The 18,559-nt window shown below is 43.0% G+C and overlaps 1 protein-coding gene across 2 annotated transcripts in view; it reads left to right on the forward strand.

The window, feature by feature from the left end:
- The window catches only part of LOC126479202 (uncharacterized), a 687,919-nt gene that overhangs the window by 129,160 nt on the left and 540,200 nt on the right, over window positions 1–18,559 (forward strand). The window lies entirely within an intron of this gene.

The following is an 18,559-nucleotide window of genomic DNA, read 5'->3' on the forward strand; positions in this document are numbered from 1 at the left end:
GGGAGGAGAGGGAGGGGGGGAGGGCAGCTCCCTCGTATCCGCTAGTGTATGGGAAGAATCATTTCCAGTAATTACATCAACAACACACAAAAAGATATGATACTCTTTTTTCTTGTTCAACTTTAGTCCTCTCAACAAGTTTTCGTAAGTCATATTTGACACTCCTCGAATCAATTTTTCATCCACCATTTCTTGCAACAAAATAGAGCAATTATGAAAGCAGCAGCGTCTTATTCATCCAGTATTCCGAACCACGGTATTACTCCAAAATCTTATTGGCAGTATTGTTGGGCAGTCTTGAAAATCGTCAATAATGTTGCATAATATTATTGACCTTCCAGGGGCCGCATAACGTTAATGAATGTGTCATCAAACGGTTATCTTTTAAAAAGCAGTACGATAGTCTTATTCTCGTTGAAGACCGTGTTGGTAGTTTTTTTATAGAGTTTATGGCGGTAAAGGTAAAATGTAGACTGAGTTTGTCAGGAAATGAAAGGTGTTTGATCAAGTTCGATAAACACTGATGCCTCCACACGATAATTATGTCGTACTTCGTAAAGACTTGAACTATGTCAGCAGCTTTCTCCTAGTCGCACTCCTCGCTCTACAGCGGGCCGACACTCGGCTCTAGCTAAGAAATTTCTATGTGATATTATTTGATCCAGACGTGCTACTCCCACAAGTTATGCTAAAGCCAGTCTGTGAAGTTTGGAAATTAGCGTTGGCACCTCTTTTAGAACTGTTAAATAATTTAGGGAAGATACTCATTTTTCAAGCCATTTTACGTATACTTAAAGAAAATAAATGTAGCTTCGAGTGTTAATTTGTGTAAAGTGTCATATTTGTCTAAGAATAAGCATACAGTGTGGTATGATTCATGTTTCACTAAATACTGTATGCTATTACACGACAATGATTCGTCCATTATCTGATCTGATCTTATACTAGTCTGTACAATTGCCGCCTTTGTTCTGACGAATGTAAGTGTAACTTCTGATTGAAATAATGTGATTCTTGAAGTTTTTCCGGCGTACTGAATATTCTATGAGGTTTTCTAGATTGCAGCCGGATCATGTTGACTTCTTGCTACAATATTTCGGGGGACACTCACCTGAAGATGACTGGACAGTTGCCAGCCGAAATATTGTGGCAAGAAGTCAACAAGAACCGGCTGCAATCCCGAAATCTCATTGAAATCATAATTATTGTAAAGATTCAGCAAACCTTCTTTATATCAGTTCCTGTCCTTTACTATCTGGCAATACCTGAAGTTATATATGTCCACTGTAATCGCACTAGCGGAAGTTGATTGGGTTGTTTTGGGGGAAGAGACCAAACTACGAGGTCATCGGTCTTATCGGATTAGGGAAGGATGGGGAAGGAAGTCGGCCGCGCCCTTTCAATGGAACCATCACGGCATTTGCCTGGAGCGATTTAGGGAAATCACGGAAAACCTAAATCAGGATGGCCGGACGCGGGATTGAACCGTCGTCCTCCCGAATGCGAGTCCAGTGTGCTAACCACTGCGCCACCTCGCTCTGTGCACTAGCGGTATGAAGTTTTTCCCCGTTTTAATAGTCATTATTTGTATCTTGCATTTAATGGAACATGCACAGAGTTTATTAGTTTACGAAGTCAGATGTTTTATTAGGGTACGTGGTGTTGATCACTTTTAGTAAATATACGCTGAAGGGGGAAAAAAAATCTAAACACCAACAAGGACATATTGGATAGTTGGGAGGAGTGTTCCTACATCTCAAAGATGATTTTCTGTTTAAACTTCGCGCCAGTCGCTAGTAGCAGCACTATGAGGATGTAACAACCGTGAGCGTTAATTATCTTTGAGATTGGACGTTCTGAGTTGATGTTAGTAATAAATGCCTCGAAGGTGACAATGAAGCCATTATCAACACTGACTATGAACGAGGACGTGAAACAGGACTACAGGAAGGGGGATGTTCCTTTTGGACATTACAGAAAGACTTGGCACGAAGCAGTGATTGTACATGACTGCTGGCAGTGGTGGTCACGAGAATGTACGGTCCCAAGAAAAGCGGGCTCAGAACGGCCACTACCAAAAGACCATCGTGTTCGCCGCATGGCTCTGGCGCATCTTATTGCATCTGCAGCAGCAATACGATCAGCAGTTGGCACCATAGTGAACAACGAACTGTTACAAAGTGATTACAGCAAGGACAGCTCCGGCCCAGATGCCATTTAAGGGTGCTTCCACTGATCCCAAACCACCGCCGTTTGTGAACTCAGTAGTGTCAACCGAGAGCTAATTGGAGGGCAGGGCGGAGGTCTGTTGTGTTTTCTGAAATCAACCTGTCTGCGTGCTAGACACAATGGACGTACACCTGGAGTTACGGTCTGGAGTGCAGTTTTGAATGATAGCAGGAGCACTATCGTGGTTATCCCATGCTCCCTAACTGCAAATCTGTACGTCGGTCTGGTGATTCGATCTGCTGCGCTGCCATTCACGAACAGCATTTCAGGAAGTGTTTTCCAACAGACTCTGCAGAGTGTCGAGATATTGCCTTGGCCTGCTCGATCACCAGATCTGCCTCCAGTCGAGCACTTACTGGACATCATTGGACAACTCCAGCGTCATCCACAACCAGCATTAACCGCTCCTGTACTGACCGACCAAGTGCAACAAGCTTGGAACTCCATCCGAGAAACTGGCATCCGACACCTCTACGACACAATGCATGCAAGTTCGCATGCTTGCATTTAACATCTTGGCCTTTACACCAGTTATTAATGTACCACATTTTACTTTTGCAATATCACATCTCGTGCTTATATCCTGCAATGTTGATACCAAAATGTGTTTCCTAGACAACTGCATTCTCAAAATTTCATTAATCCATATTAATTTTTTTGGTGTTGAGATTTTTTTCCCGTCGGTGTATGTTAAACATAACAACACTAGCCGAAGCTACTCAGAAACTTTGGCTTGAGCAGAAATTGATCTTTTTTTCTAAAAAGAGAAATCAATTAGGCCTAATATCAGTGAGGAACAGATTATTACGTGCCGTCTTCGCCCGTAATCCAAAGAAACGCGGAGATATTAACTGACTCACGCATCTCTCTGTTGCTGATGCTCAAGAAATATTAGTACAACTCAGAAGAGAAGGTTACATAATATCCTTGCTTCGAAAAAAATTTTAAAAATATTAGAAGTCAGTTACATTTGGAGAGTGATACTGGCATGTTTGACGCTGTGAGGGTGAGCCGTCAACCCTGAACTATATTCACATATATAAGTACAAACATCATGACGTTCCGAGAGGAAAACAAGCTCGGTTTCAAGAAAAATAATTTTTGTGAAGCACAGCCTGCTTTACTCATACACAACATCTTGCAAACAGTAGATGCAGGTAAAACAGGTACACTTCGTCTTCCCAAATTTGCCTAAGGCGTTCCACACTTCAAACATTTCGTCGACTACTAACCAAGATACGATCACAACAAAAAGAAAGTGAGAGATGTAGTTGCTTGTTTTGCGGGTATCAAACTGAATTTTCACATCGGGCACAATATAAGGGGCGTTCAAAAAAAAAAACGAGCCGGAGGCATAATTACAGAAACCAGTACCTGTATGTTAGAAGTATTGACCCTGGCTGTTGAAAGACTTGTCCCACTGTGACACAAAGCGATGAATGGCTGTCTCATAAAATTCCCGCGGCTGCGATGTTAATCAGTTCCTCACGCACAGCTGGACGTCGTCGTCCGAGGTGGATCGTTTGCTCCTCAGAATCTTATAAGGGGACCGAGATGGCCCCCTTCTGATTCACTCCCTGCAGCGCGGGTCAACAGCGAATGCCCAGCGTTACTCGCAATTTCACTCGTGGGATCATTCTCCACGACAATACGGCCAACACAGTCGCGGCGCTCCTGCAGAAATTCAACTAGGAGGTTCTCGGCCACCCTCCATACAGTCCGGACCTCTCTCCCTGTGATGACACCAATTTCGCTCCCCCTTGAAAAGGCTCTGAGAGGTAAACGATTAACCTCGTACGTCGACATCCAGCTGTAAGTGCGGAACTGGTTAACATCGCAGCCCCTGGAATTTTATGAGACAGCCATTCACCGCCTTGTGTCACAGTGGGGCAGGTGTCTCAACAGCCAGGGTCAATACTTCTAACATACAGGAACTAGTTTCTGTAATTAGCACTTCGGCTCGTTTTTATACTTTAATATGCAGCGATGCAGATCAGACTCTTGCGGATACGGCGCTTGCGGATACGGAACAGACGCTTATGGCATTCCTCTTATCCGCGTAGTCCTCTAGATGTAGGTAACTGCAGCCTTAAAGGGGATCAGTTAACGTTTAACTTACTGTTTTTTAGCTGCATGAGGAGTAACCAGAAGTGAAATCCACATTAACAATCAGAAAGAAAAGAGTGAGCGAATCGTAGTATACAGAGGTGGACAAAAGTTTGGAAAGACCGCAGAAATGCCTGCCTGAGCATAAATGCAGATTCTAGTCAAGCCTGCATGTTGCGCTGCTGTATTTGGAAACAAACGGCACCTGTGCAGTGTCCTCAATATCCGTGAGTGTCGTAGTCATAACATTACTCTGTGTTGTTCCGAGTGCGTTATATCGGAACTAAGTGAATACGACTGTGGGCAAACTGTTGGTGCCCGCATGGTGGCTGCTTCCGTAAAGAAGGTAGCCGAAATGTCTGGTGCTTTCAGAGGCACCGTATCGATGATTTATACCGCATGCAGTGAAAGCTGAAAAACATCATCCGCTAAGTCACAATGCGGACGAAAGTACTCGTTGAATGATCGTGGCAGATAGTCATTGAAGAAGATAGTGTCAATGAGTAGGAGGACAACAACTGCAAAAGTCAATGCAGAGCTGAGTGTCGCACTCGCGAACCCTGTCAGCAACAAAACAACAAGAAGGGGGCTCCGTAAGCAGGCAAGTACAGTGCGTGCTGGAATTCTAGAGCCTCTCATCTGTTACGGTAAAGTCCGTAACGGGGAAACGTTGTGCCGAAGCAATAAAACCTGGACTGTCAAGGAATGGAAGACCGACGTTTTGTTGGACGAGTCTTGCTGCACATTGTTTCCTGCTTCTGAGTGGTACTACGTCTCAAAAGTAAAAGATGGCGGACATTCGCAAATGATTCTTGCAGGCATGTCGTGGTATTCCGTGGGTCCCATTGGTCGCATTACTGGCAACAATGATGTGATCATCATGTTGGCTGATCAGGTCCACTCCATGGTACAATGTTTGTTCCATAATGGTGATGCTGTGTTCGAAGATGACAGCGACCCTGTTCACACAGTTTGCATCGTCCATGACTGGTTTTGTGAGCTTGCGCGTGAATTATCTCTCATAGTCACCATATCTCAATATTAGTGAACGTTTGTGCTCTACTTTCGAGAGGAAGTCCCGTGACCGCTATCCACCAGCGTCGCCCTTCCCTGAACTTGTTGCTATTTTGTAGGAAGAATGCTACAAGATTCCCTTGAAACCTATACGGGACCTGTATTTATCCGTTTCGAGACGACTGGAAGCTGTTTTGAATGCCAACGGTTTTCCTAGATCGGTGGCATGGTAGTGAGTTGTGTTTTTCTTGTTTCCTATTTTTGTTCACCCCCTGGACTTTGTACTAGACTGTGAATGTTCCACAAACACCAGAGTAACATAGTATCTGCCCCAAGGAAATACCGGGTGATCAAAAAGTCAGTATAAATTTTGTAAACTGAATCAATCACGGAATAATGTAGATAGAGAGGTAAAAATTGACACACATGCTTGGAATGACATGGGGTTTTATTAGAACCAAAAAAATACAAAAGTTCAAAAAATGTCCGACAGATCTGATCAGAAAAGCAATAATTAGCATAACAAAGTAAGACAATGCAAAGATGATGTTCTTTACAGGAAATGCTCAATATGTCCACCATCATTCGTCAACAATGGCTGTAGTCGAGGAATAATGTTATGAACAGCACTGTAAAGCATGCCTGTAGTTATGGTGAGGCATTGGCGTCGGATGTTGTCTTTCAGCATCCCTAGAGATGTCGGTCGATCACGATACACTTGCGACTTCAGGTAACCCCAAAGCCAATAATCGTACGGACTGAGGTATGGGGACCTGGGAGGCCAAGCATGACAAAAGTGGCGGCTGAGCACACGAACACCACCAAACGACGCGCGCAAGAGATCTTTCACGCTTCTAGCAATATGGGGTGGAGCGCCTTCCTGCAGAAACATCGTACGTCCCAGCAGGTGTTTATCAGCCAGGCTGGGGATGATGCGATTCTGTGACATATCGGCGTACCTCTCACCAGTCACGGTAGCAGTCACTGTCGTTTTGCTGTCCAGCTCCATCTGTCGGACATTTTGTGAACTTTTTTTTTGGTTCTAACACCAAAACCCCATGTCATTCCAAGCATGTGTGTCAATTTTTACCTCTCTATCTACATTATTCCGTGGTTTATTACGTTTTCAAATTTATACTGACTTTTTGATCACCCGGTATAATAGGACTTAAAATGTTTTCAATATACGTAAACGCTTTATCATACCGGCTCAGAAGCACCGTAAGATTATTCGTTGATGATGCTGTTGTAAGCGGGGAAATATCAGAGTGTACAGGGTGAATCATAATTAATGCGTAAACTCTTACAGTTGAAAGAAATAGCTCTGAGCACTATAGGACTTAACATCTGTGGTCATCAGTCCCCTAGAACTTAGAACTACTTAAACCTAACTAACCTAAGGACATCACACACATCCATGCCCGAGGCAGGATTCGAACCTGCGATCGTAGCGGTCACGCGGTTCCACACTGAAGCGTCTAGAACCGCACGGCCACACCAGCCGGCTACAGTTGAAAGTACACTATACTAGAAACAAGAATGTCTTAGTACACACGGAGTGTAAAGTGCATACCTGAAGATCTGCGGGCATCTCTTCCATATTGTGAAACAAAATTCTTCAACGGCAAGCTCATTTCCTTTCATATTTTGAGAGGTAGTGGTATGGACGAAAACAGGGGATAAGGTTCCAGTAAATATGGACTCAAAAGTGCATACCTTAAGTGCCAGGAGCGTTTTTTCACTTGTGTTATTGTGAAAGACTTCCCTTCTACTGAACAACTGATGATAGTTTGAAGGTACGCACTTTGGAGCCCATGTTAAGCAGACTATTTTTTTATTGTTTTGATCCATTCTACCTCCTCCCAAAATGTAGAAAGCAAAGAGCTTGCAGTAGAAGAGCTTTGTTTCATAGTATCGAAGATGAAGAAGTGTTCGTAGTTCTTATGGTACGCCTTTTAGAGCCCTTGTTTACTGAGACTTTTTTTACCTCTAGTATCGCGTACTTTCCGCTGTATGCGTTTATGCCTTTAATTATAATACGTCCTGTATATGTAGATGTAAATATATCAGAATGGCTCAGTAAGAATACTGCCCGCGATATCCAAGGTCCTCGATAGTGTTCTTGTCCAGCACACAGCTTCAATCTGCCGAAAGTTTCAAAACAACGAACTCACCGCTGCAAAGTAAAAGTATCATTCTGGATATAGTCCAGTTGTTACTTGTAAAACATCTTGGCGCTGTATCTCGCACGGCATCGATGGCTATGTGTTGTCATTATACATCACGCAATCCACAGATAGTCTCTAATTCAAATGGCTCTGAGCACTATGGGACTCAACTGCTGAGGTCATTAGTCCCCTAGAACTTAGAACTAGTTAAACCGAACTAACCTAAGCACATCACAAACATCCATGCCCGAGGCAGGATTCGAACCTGCCACCGTAGCGGTCTTGCGGTTCCAGACTGCAGCGCCTTTAACCGCACGGCCACTTCGGTCGGCAGTCTCTAATTCCTACCGATTTGTCGTGGATAAGATAATTTCTCTTTCGCGCGTTTGCATATTGGCAACCAGCCCGTCACCTTTAGCATGGAAAATTCCCGGAAAACCGCACCCGCGCTGTCCAGTATATCAGATCAACTGTTGGCGCACGGTTTCGATCCGGTTCTGCCCACCGTCCTGGCTTGCGAGCTAGCGTTCCATGTGTGGCGCCGTGCTCTCTGGTCAGTTTGGTACGTACGTTGCACTGCAACCGTGGGCAGAGAACTGCTTTATTTGAGAGTACTATTTTCTGCTTTGTTGCAAATCGTCTTGTGAGGTCACTGTAAACAGTCTGTTGTTAGTAACAAAACGAGATGTGTGTCGTTGCAGATCTAATTTTGCATTGCCCACTTACATTTGTGAAGGTTTCATAGTGACTTCGTGGTTTTAGTCTTTGTGGTGGAGTGCATTGTGTCATCCTATAATGGGAGTATTGTATATAGCTCCACCTCAGCTCAGCTGATTGGCGGTGGAAGCCTTGGCAGACGCTCATATTTTTTGTATTATTTTTAGTTTGGGTGAATCCTCTTAACCCTCAGGAAACATTCGCACCTTAACGAGCTTGTTACGAACATCAAATTGGAAGAAATATAATTTAGAAATGCCGAAATTGTGACACATGAGATGGAGTATTCAAACGTTCGTTCTGTGAAGCTAGAGAGCTTTTTCGTGCAGCAGTATAACAATTTATGTTCCAGATGCGTTCTGCCTTTTGTATTAAAGGCATCATCAGTGTATTTTTTTCTGGAATATTACAGTTTTGTTTTTACATGTAATACTTACAGATGTGAAACAGTTCAAATGGTTCAAATGGCTCTGAGCACTATGGGACTTAACATCTGAGGTCATCAGTCCCCAGGCCCCCTAGACGTAGAACTACTTAAACCTAACTAACCTAAGGACATCACACACATCCATGCCCGAGGCAGGATTCGAACCTGCGACCGTAGCGGTCGCGCGCTTCCAGACTGAAGCGCCTAGAACCGCCCGGACACAATGGCCGGCTAAGAAGGACATGCAACAACTCTATCAGTCAATGCCACGCCGAATAACTGCTTGCAGAAGGGCCAGAGTTGGACCAACGCGTTATTGTCTTGCTCAATTTTTGAAGCTCTTTCTCTTTAATAAAACACATAATTTTTCTGAGACTGTAACTATTTGTATGTCTATAAATGTGATGCGCCGATTTCCGCACAATCGTTTAATTCCTTCGTGGTGCCAATTTCTTTTTTTTTTTTTTGCTTACAGCGTATTTTTCGTAGGGTAACATTCCCCAATAGTGCTGGTAATTCATCGCACTGAAATCGCTGATGTACAGCACCTGTTAATGTCTTTGGTTAATTGTATAGGCCTATCAGTCTGTCATCGATAATGCCTGTCCATATACTGAAACTGAAGAGATCCAGTCACCTCATCTCAACGATTGCTGCAGGATTTGGATGTGGCCACGCATGTGTATTGCGGTAATTTACTATGACATCTTTTGGAATCCTCCCTCATCACACACAGGTAATACGGCCCACATATCAACCGCTATTGGCTTCCTCACATGTAGTTATAGGGACTTTTCTTTCAATTAGTGCGGGTGCAAAGATATAAATGGTTTTAGCGACATGCAGGTCGCTCTCTTGGACCCGCGCCTGTTACATTTTTTTTTTTTTTTTGGCGGGGGGGGGGGGGGGGGATGCAACTATGATTTAATAATTTCGTTCCCAGAATGAGATTTTCACTCTGCAGCGGAGTGTGCGCTGATATGAAACTTCCTGGCAGATTAAAACCGTGTGCCGGACCGAGACTCGAACTCGGGACCTCTGCCTTTCGCGGACAAGTGCTCTATCTACTGAGCTACCCACGCACGACTCACGTCCCGTCCTCACAGCTTTACTTCTGCCAGTACCTCGTCCCCTACCTTCCAAACTTTACAGAAACTCTCCTGCGAATCTTACAGAACTAGCATTCCTGAAAGAAAGAGTATTGCGGAGACATGGCTTAGCCACAGCCTGGGGGATGCTTCCAGAATGAGATTTTCACTCTGCAGCGGAGTGTGCGCTGGTATGAGACTTCCTGGCAGATTAAAACTGTGTGCCGGACCGGAGTTCGAGTCTCGGTCCGGCACACAGTTTTAATCTGCCAGGAAGTTTCAGTGATTTCGTTGATTCGATTTGCATGGTGCTACATTGGCCGTCGACTGTACTATTTATTCCAATTTCCACGATTGGAATTTCGACCTTAGGTCGTTTGCAAATGGTTGAAGGTGTTGACAACTGCTGTGTTTTCACGAAAAATGAAATGAAATGGCAATTTAGGCCTACAGAGCCCTTCTGTGGGGTCCGGCACTTTGTATAATTGACGTTTGAGAAAAAAATTATTATTTTAGGTGTAATATCCACAGCTTTTGGTATCAGAGTCTGTTTCTTTTGAAGCTGTCCTCTAACTAAGTTTGTTGGTGCTTGCTCTTGAGATCTACTACATTACTTTAAATTCTTGTGAGAGAGGAACGTTACATTCTGACATGCAAAAGAATGGAGGAAGGACACACTGAAATGCAAGGAAAAGAGCAAAATTAAAAAAAAAAAAATTGTCAGTCATGATTACGTTGAATACGCGACATTTTATGACGCGTATGTTTTATTTTTGCAGCATGCATACATGGAAGTAAACGCAATTTTTTTCTCTGATGTGATATGGACGAATTTCTCTTCTTAGCATTGTTGTGATAAGGTTTGCTAGCGCTCGGATTCACTATATTTCCTGTTTGATATTATATGTTACCGTCAGTATGAGAGTTTAAAATGGTCTGCTACGGGGTGGCGCAATGGAACGGGAAATTTTGAACGTTACAATTGGCAGCACTGTAGCGCCAGCAGATGTTCGAAACTTTGCACAATTGATGTGAACGCATTGCCATTTAGTAATCTTGGAGAATTGGACTGGTGCGGAACGTGCAGTAGCTGTGAGAGCGAATCTCAGTGGCTCTGAGCACTATGGGACTCAACTGCTGAGGTCATTAGTCCCCTAGAACTTAGAACTAGTTAAACCTAACTAACCTAAGGACATCACAAACATCCATGCCCGAGGCAGGATTCGAACCTGGACCGTAGCAGTCTTGCGGTTCCAGACTGCAGCGCCTTTAACCGCACGAGCTGTGAGAGCGTTTTACAAAAATGATGATAGTGCGACTGCCGCGCAAAGTACATTTCGACAGCATTACCAGCTTGGACGTCATGGACGAGTCCCATCTGCGCATGCGATTACAACGTGGGTGCGTAATTTTGAAGAAACAGGATCTGCCTTGAAAAAGAAACCTCCAGGTGGCATTCCAACTGTACGTACCCCAGAGAACATTGCAGCTGCTAGAGCTGCAATCGAGAGAAGTCCTCGCCGCTCCGTTCTACAGCATGCATCTTCGCTAGGGATTAAGCGACGAAGCTTACGAAGAATACTGCACGAATTAGACTTCCATCCCTATAAGTTGCAGATTATGCAACACTTACATGAACGAGACCCAGTGTACGTATGGAGTTTAGTAGCCAGATATTGGCTAAAATCAACGAGGACGCGAATTTCCTTGGTAACTTATGGATATCAGAGAAGCCTATTTTGCACCTGAACGGATTCGTGAACAAACATAATTTTCGTTATTGGTCACAGGACAATCCTTGTGAGTTTCACCAGCGACCACTACATAGCGCCAAGGTCACAATATGGTGTGCTGTATCATGTCATGGTGTTATCGGCCCTTATTTTTTTGAACGTGAGGATGGTAGTGCAGTGACAGTAACATCCGCTCGATATGTTGAAATGCTTCAAACATTCTTTACACCGAGACTGTACGAGCTTAATCTTAACGTCGAAAACATGTGGTTTCAGCAGGACGGAGCCACGTCACACACTGCTCGATAGACTTGGCCACTGTTTCTATGTTTCGATACAGTGTATCGATACGTGGAACTGTTTCTGTGTTTCGAAACAGCTATGTTTCACTGTTTCGAAACAGTGGTGTCTCGTATACCGGGACCAGATTCGATCTCTTGCGAGACACAGAAACTGTATCGCTGTTTCAAAATAACACTTTTTCAGTCCAGTTATGCTTGGAACGGACTAATTGTATCGAAACAGTGACTTTTCATTCCGCTCTGTTTCTGACGAGATTCGAGCACAGAACAGATATTGAAACACATATAACATCTCACTTCATGAAACACTTTCAAGTGTGTCGAAATCTTTTTGACCCACAACAGCACGAAGCTTAAGGTTTCCGAAAATAAAGATTCGTTTCTAATTGTCTGCCGTATTCCGAAATAGCGTAATATCTGCTTTATAAACACCAACAAACAATAAAATAACGCACACTATTCGCGTTCAAAGTAATAAAAGTGCGAACAACATTCAGTCAAATTACACATCTCTTATAACATACACGTGCTGCAACTATAGTCGAGCTTGATAAATATATGAAGATACCACAGATACACAGATCACAAGGTCCATTGCCATGGTGGAAAGAAAATCATGTGTTGCTTCCTACGCTGTTTGAAATAAGGAAACGATGTCTTTGTGTTATGGCCACCTCTGTTCCATGTGGTCGCAAATTTTCCAAGCAGGGGCAAATAATAACAGACGATCCCGTCTTTCAATCTAAAAAGTATCAGAAATCATATTTCTAAGCTACAACTTAAAATACGTACAGTAGATCTACTCAGAAATGAAACAGTAAAATTTCAGACGATTTTGTTCTTCTCTGGCCAATGTGCACTGAATTAGTATTTGATTGTATGTTGTTTAGTCCACTAAATCTTACATGTAGCTACCTTACAAGAACAACTTTCTCAGATTTGTTGCACACAGAAGATACGTTTTTGCTCACCATTCAGTGAGTTTAATTTTTTTGAGTATGTTTATTTATTTATGTGTTCGACAATAGTTATCTGATTTACGTATGTATATGTGTGTGTGTTGTAAATGTGCTGTGTTTGGTTATTACACACTTGTGTATCATAAATAATTCTCAGGCAAATTAATAACGGTACTTTGATACTTTTGTTTTTGGCTTTCAGATACTATGATAAAAATTGCATTTCAGTAGCAATTTAAGTTTATCTCTGATTTCCTGGGGAAGTTTATAATAAAATGATAATATTATCTGCTTGCTGTGGGTACTTGAGGGAACTCCACATACCTGTACATCAGAAACTTTCTTAACAAGAACTGTAAGTGGTGTAGAGCCAGATCTGCCATGATATAGGTATCACAAAGGCATTACACTGTATGAATTGCTTTAAATTTTAGTCTGTATTTTATACTTCAAGGAAACACACCGAAAACAATGGAAAATTTAACTGTGAGTAAGAATAGTGTGAGTGGCACATTCATATATGTTTATTCAGTGCCTCGCTTCCCAGAATGCTATATCGATAAATTATATCCCATGATATGCCTTTCAAGAGCACGTACAGATCACCGTTCATAAAACCTGTTAAAATTAGGCACTAGAATACAGGGAAACGTGTTTGGCAAAGTCAGTTATATCAAACATACAAACTCTGACATCAGCCAATTAGAAAATATGAAAGTCACATGATATGAAAGCAGCACATTTGCTGCAGGAAATACGAAACTGCCAAGACACCTAAGTGAAATTTTCACACTCTCTGTGATGTGATTGTCGCTCTCGCACCTTATTTGTGTTTATATGACAATATTTATACAGTAGACACTCTATATAATATAATGTGTAGGTCTATACAGTTAAGGAACAAACTGTTTCACTGTTTCGAAACAGCGTTTCGAAACATTGTATTGTACTGTCTCATTTCTTTCGAAACAGTTATGTGTTTCAGTTTGCCCATGTCTACTGCTCGACAATCGATGGCAGCAGTTCGTCAATTGTTTGGAAGACGCATTATTTCACGTAACGGTGACATTGCATGGCCTGCGAGATCGCCTGATCTTAGTGTGTGCGACTTCTTCCTGTGGGGATATCTTAAAGGCAAGGTGTACCGTACACGTCCTGCAACAATCCATGAACTGAAGGAGAACATTGAAAACGAAATCACTGCCATTCCCCAAGATTTGCTACACCGCGCATTCCAGAGTTTTCATAATAGGCTGTTAGAGTGTGAACGCCGAATGGGAGCACATCTTTCCGATGACATCTTTAAAAAGTAAAGAGACACTTTTGGACATTTTGAATGTAAAGACATACTGAATAATGGCATACTGAATACATTCACTTTCGTTAATAAATTACTAGTTTTATGAATTTATTCATGGAAATGACGTTATTTCGAAATTTCCCGTCTCCCTGCGCCACCCTGTATTTTACTTACTTACATATTATATCCATACAAAAAAAAGAACACATTATATTCAGACATACAAAAACGAAAAGCACACGCTGAAAACCAACGACGAGAGAAGTTCTAAATAAAATTTTTGCTGTCACTCACGATTAGGTTGAACACAGCAACCTTTCACGACCTACAAGAAAGCGAAAGAAAAAAAAATTGGTAACATAGCGACGAATTACTGGCATTTGATATTTAATAGCACGGAAAGCAAAAAGTGTGTCCGCTTTGTCACTATGTGGTGCGTAATATAAATTTCACAATTTAAAAGTGGTATACTGCTTTACTTATTACACATTACATCTGTACAAAAGCGAGCAAAAAGGAAACGCATTAATTTAAACATTTAAAACGAAGAGATATCACACCGAAATGCGAAAGACAAAAAAATGTAAATTTAGTAAAGGTAGGGAGGAAGAGTGGAAGTAATAGAGCAAGAGAGGGAGACAGTAATGGTGAAAGAAAGAGCACATTTAAACATGTAAACACTAAGCGATTGCCCCAGGGGCTCCCTGATCGAGAGCCAGCAATGCTAACCACAAAAGCACGAGCCGCTGACTGTTTTCAAGTCTTAACCACTTCAACTGCATTTGTAGACTTAGAGAAAGCTTTTGACAGTGTTGACTGGAATACTTTTTTTTTTCAAATTCTGAAGGTGACAGGGGTAAAATACAGTGAGCGTAAGGCTATTTACAATTTGTACAGAAACCAGATGGCAGTTATAAGAGTCGAGGGACATGAAAGGGAAGCAGTGGTTGGGAAGGGTGTGAGACAGGGTTGTAGCCCCTCCCCGATGTTATTCAATCTGTATAATGAGCAAGCAATAAAGGAAACAAAAGAAAAATTCGGAGTAGGTATTAAAATCCATGGAGAAGAAATAAAAATTTTGAGGTTCGCCGATGACATTGTAATTCTGTCAGAGACAGCAAAGGACTTGGAAGAGCAGTTGAACGGAATGGACAGTGTCTTGAAAGGAGGGTATAAGATGAACATCAACAAAAGCAAAACAAGGATAATGGAATGTAGTCGAGTTAACTCGGGTGATGCTTATGGAATTAGATTAGGAAATGAGACACTTAAAGTAGTAAAGGAGTTTTGCTATTTGGGGAGCAAAATACCTGATGATGGTCGAAGTAGAGAGGATGTAAAATGTAGACTGGCAATGGCAAGGAAAGCGTTTCTGAAGAAGAGAAATTTGTTAACATCGAATATAGATTTAAGTGTCAGGAAGTCGTTTCTGAAAGTATTTGTATGGAGTGTAGCCATGTTGTTGTTGTTGTTGTGGTCTTCAGTCCTGAGACTGGTTTGATGCAGCTCTCCATGCTACTCTATCCTGTGCAAGCTTTTTCATCTCCCAGTACCTACTGCAACCTACATCCTTCTGAATCTGCTTAGTGTATTCATCTCTTGGTCTCCCTCTACGATTTTTACCCTCCACACTGCCCTCCAATACTAAATTGGTGATCCCTTGATGCCTCATAACATGTCCTACCAACCGATCCCTTCTTCTGGTCAAGTTGTGCCACAAACTTCTCTTCTCCCCAATCCTATTCAATACTTCCTCATTAGTTATGTGATCTACCCATCTAATCTTCAGCATTCTTCTGTAGCACCACATTTCGAAAGCTTCTATTCTCTTCTTGTCCAAACTATTTATCGTCCATGTTTCACTTCCATACATGGCTACACTCCATACGAATACTTTCAGAAATGACTTCCTGACACTTAAATCAATACTGGATGTTAACAAATTTCTCTTCTTCAGAAACGCTTTCCTTGCCATTGCCAGCCTACATTTTATATCCTCTCTACTTCGACCATCATCAGTTATTTTGCTCCCCAAATAGCAAAACTCCTTTACTACTTTAAGTGCCTCATTTCCTAATCTAATTCCCTCAGCATCACCCGACTTAATTAGACTACATTCCATTATCCTTGTTTTGCTTTTGTTGATGTTCATCTTATATCCTCCTTTCAAGACACTGTCCATTCCATTCAACTGCTCTTCCAAGTCCTTTGCTGTCTCTGACAGAATTACAATGTCATCGGCGAACCTCAAAGTTTTTATTTCTTCTCCATGAATTTTAATACCTACTCCGAATTTTTCTTTTGTTTCCTTTACTGCTTGCTCAATATACAGATTGAACAACATCAGGTAGAGGCTACAACCCTGTCTTACTCCCTTCCCAACCACTGCTTCCCTTTCATGTCCCTCGACTCTTATAACTGCCATCTGGTTTCTGTACAAATTGTAAATAGCCTTTCGCTCCCTGTATTTTACCCCTGCCGCCTTTAGAATTTGAAAGAGAGTATTCCAGTCAACATTGTCAAAAGCTTTCTCTAAGTCTACAAATGCTAGAAACGTAGGTTTGCCTTTCCTTAATCTTTCTATGGAAGTGAAACACGGACGATAAATAGTTTGGACAAGAAGAGAATAGAAAGTTTCGAAATGTGGTGCTACAGAAGAATGCTGAAGATTAGATGGGTAGATCACATAACTAATGAGGAGGTATTGATTAGAATTAGGGAGAAGAGGAGTTTGTGGCACAACTTGACTAGAAGAAGGGATCGGTTGGTAGGACATGTTCTGAGGCAGCAAGGTATCACCAATTTATATTGGAGGGTAGCATGGAGGGTAAAAATCGTAGAGGAAGACCAAGAGATGAATACACTAAGCAGATTCAGAAGGATGTAGGTTGCAGTAGGTACTGGGAGATGAAGAAGCTTGCACAGGATATAGTAGTATGGAGAGCTGCATCAAACCAGTCTCAGGACTGAAGACAACAACAACAACAACAACATGATGAACTACTGTGTCCAGGTGGTTAAACTGGGGATGTGTCTCCTCTTTAAGAGCACCCCTCCAACGGAGAAGAAATTTGCTGGATCTGTGCCGAGCGCATACCACGAATGTCAGGGCCGCCGGCGTCCGCTCGGGACTCTGGAAAGGAGCCGAGAGGTGAGGCAGTTCCTGGGCACGCGGCGCTGCGCCGAGGCTCGTCTCGCAGAGCGGCAGAGCGGACGGCCCTCAGAGGCAGCCTGTGCGCTCGGCGCTGTCGTGTGAATGGGGAGCGGCGGGCACGGCCGCATTCCGGGCGCTTTTTGTGGCGCCGCCTCCGGAAGGAGCCGCCCAAACACGTGACGCGCCGCTGCGAGGCTGCCGTAGCGACACCCCGGCAGCGCGCACTCGCTGCCAGCCGGCGCGCCTCTTTTTGCGTCATTCGTCACCGCCTCGCAGTCATCACTGTCACCGCTCCGTTCATTCACCACTGTCTACCTCCGCCACGGCCTTCCGCTGCCTCTCTTACCTCACCTAGCGTGTCTAATTTAATTTTTTCTTCAGCCTGGCACGGCTCACCAATGACGGGCAGTCAACCACCTATTACACAATTCCATTAATTTTTGTCTGCCTTCGGAACGAAATGCATCACTGATTCTGAGTATTGATATGTACATCTACATCTACTTACATACTACGCAATCCACCACACGGTGCGTGGCAGAGGGTACCACAACTAGCATCTTGCCGGCCGAAGTGGCCGTGCGGTTAAAGGCGCTGCAGTCTGGAACCGCAAGACCACTACGGTCGCAGGTTCGAATCCTGCCTCGGGCATGGATGTTTGTGATGTCCTTAGGTTAGTTAGGTTTAACTAGTTCTAAGTTCTAGGGGACTAATGACCTCAGCAGTTGAGTCCCATAGTGCTCAGAGCCATTTGAACCAGCCAACTAGCATCTTCTCTCCCTTTTGCACTCCCAAACAGAACGAGGGAAAAATGACTGCCTGTATGCCTCTGTACGAACCCTAATCTCTCTTATCTTATCTTTGTGGTCTTTCCGCGAAATGTAAGTTGGCGGCAGTGAAAATTGCAATCAGCCTCAAATGCTGGTTCTCTAAATTTCCTCAGTAGCGATTCAGGAAAAGAACGCCTCCTTTCCTCTACAGACTCCGACCCGAGTTCCTGAAGCATTTCCGTAACACTAGCGTGATGATCAAACCTACCAGTAACAAATCTATCAGCGCGCCTCTGAATTGCATCTATGTCCTCCCTCAATCCGACCTGATATGGATCCCAAACGCTCGAGCAGTACTCAAGAATTGGTCGCACCAGCGTTCTACAGGGTGTTACAAAAAGGTACGGCCAAACTTTCAGGAAGCATTCCTCACACACAAAGAAAGAAAATATGTTATGTGGACATGTGTCCGGAAACGCTTACTTTCCATGTTAGAGCTCATTTTATTACTTCTCTTCAAATCACATTAATCATGGAATGGAAACACACAGCAACAGAACGTACCAGCGTGACTTCAAACACTTTGTTGCAG

This window comes from Schistocerca serialis, chromosome 1 (genome assembly GCF_023864345.2).
Source record: "Schistocerca serialis cubense isolate TAMUIC-IGC-003099 chromosome 1, iqSchSeri2.2, whole genome shotgun sequence".
Lineage (NCBI taxonomy): Eukaryota > Metazoa > Arthropoda > Insecta > Orthoptera > Acrididae > Schistocerca > Schistocerca serialis.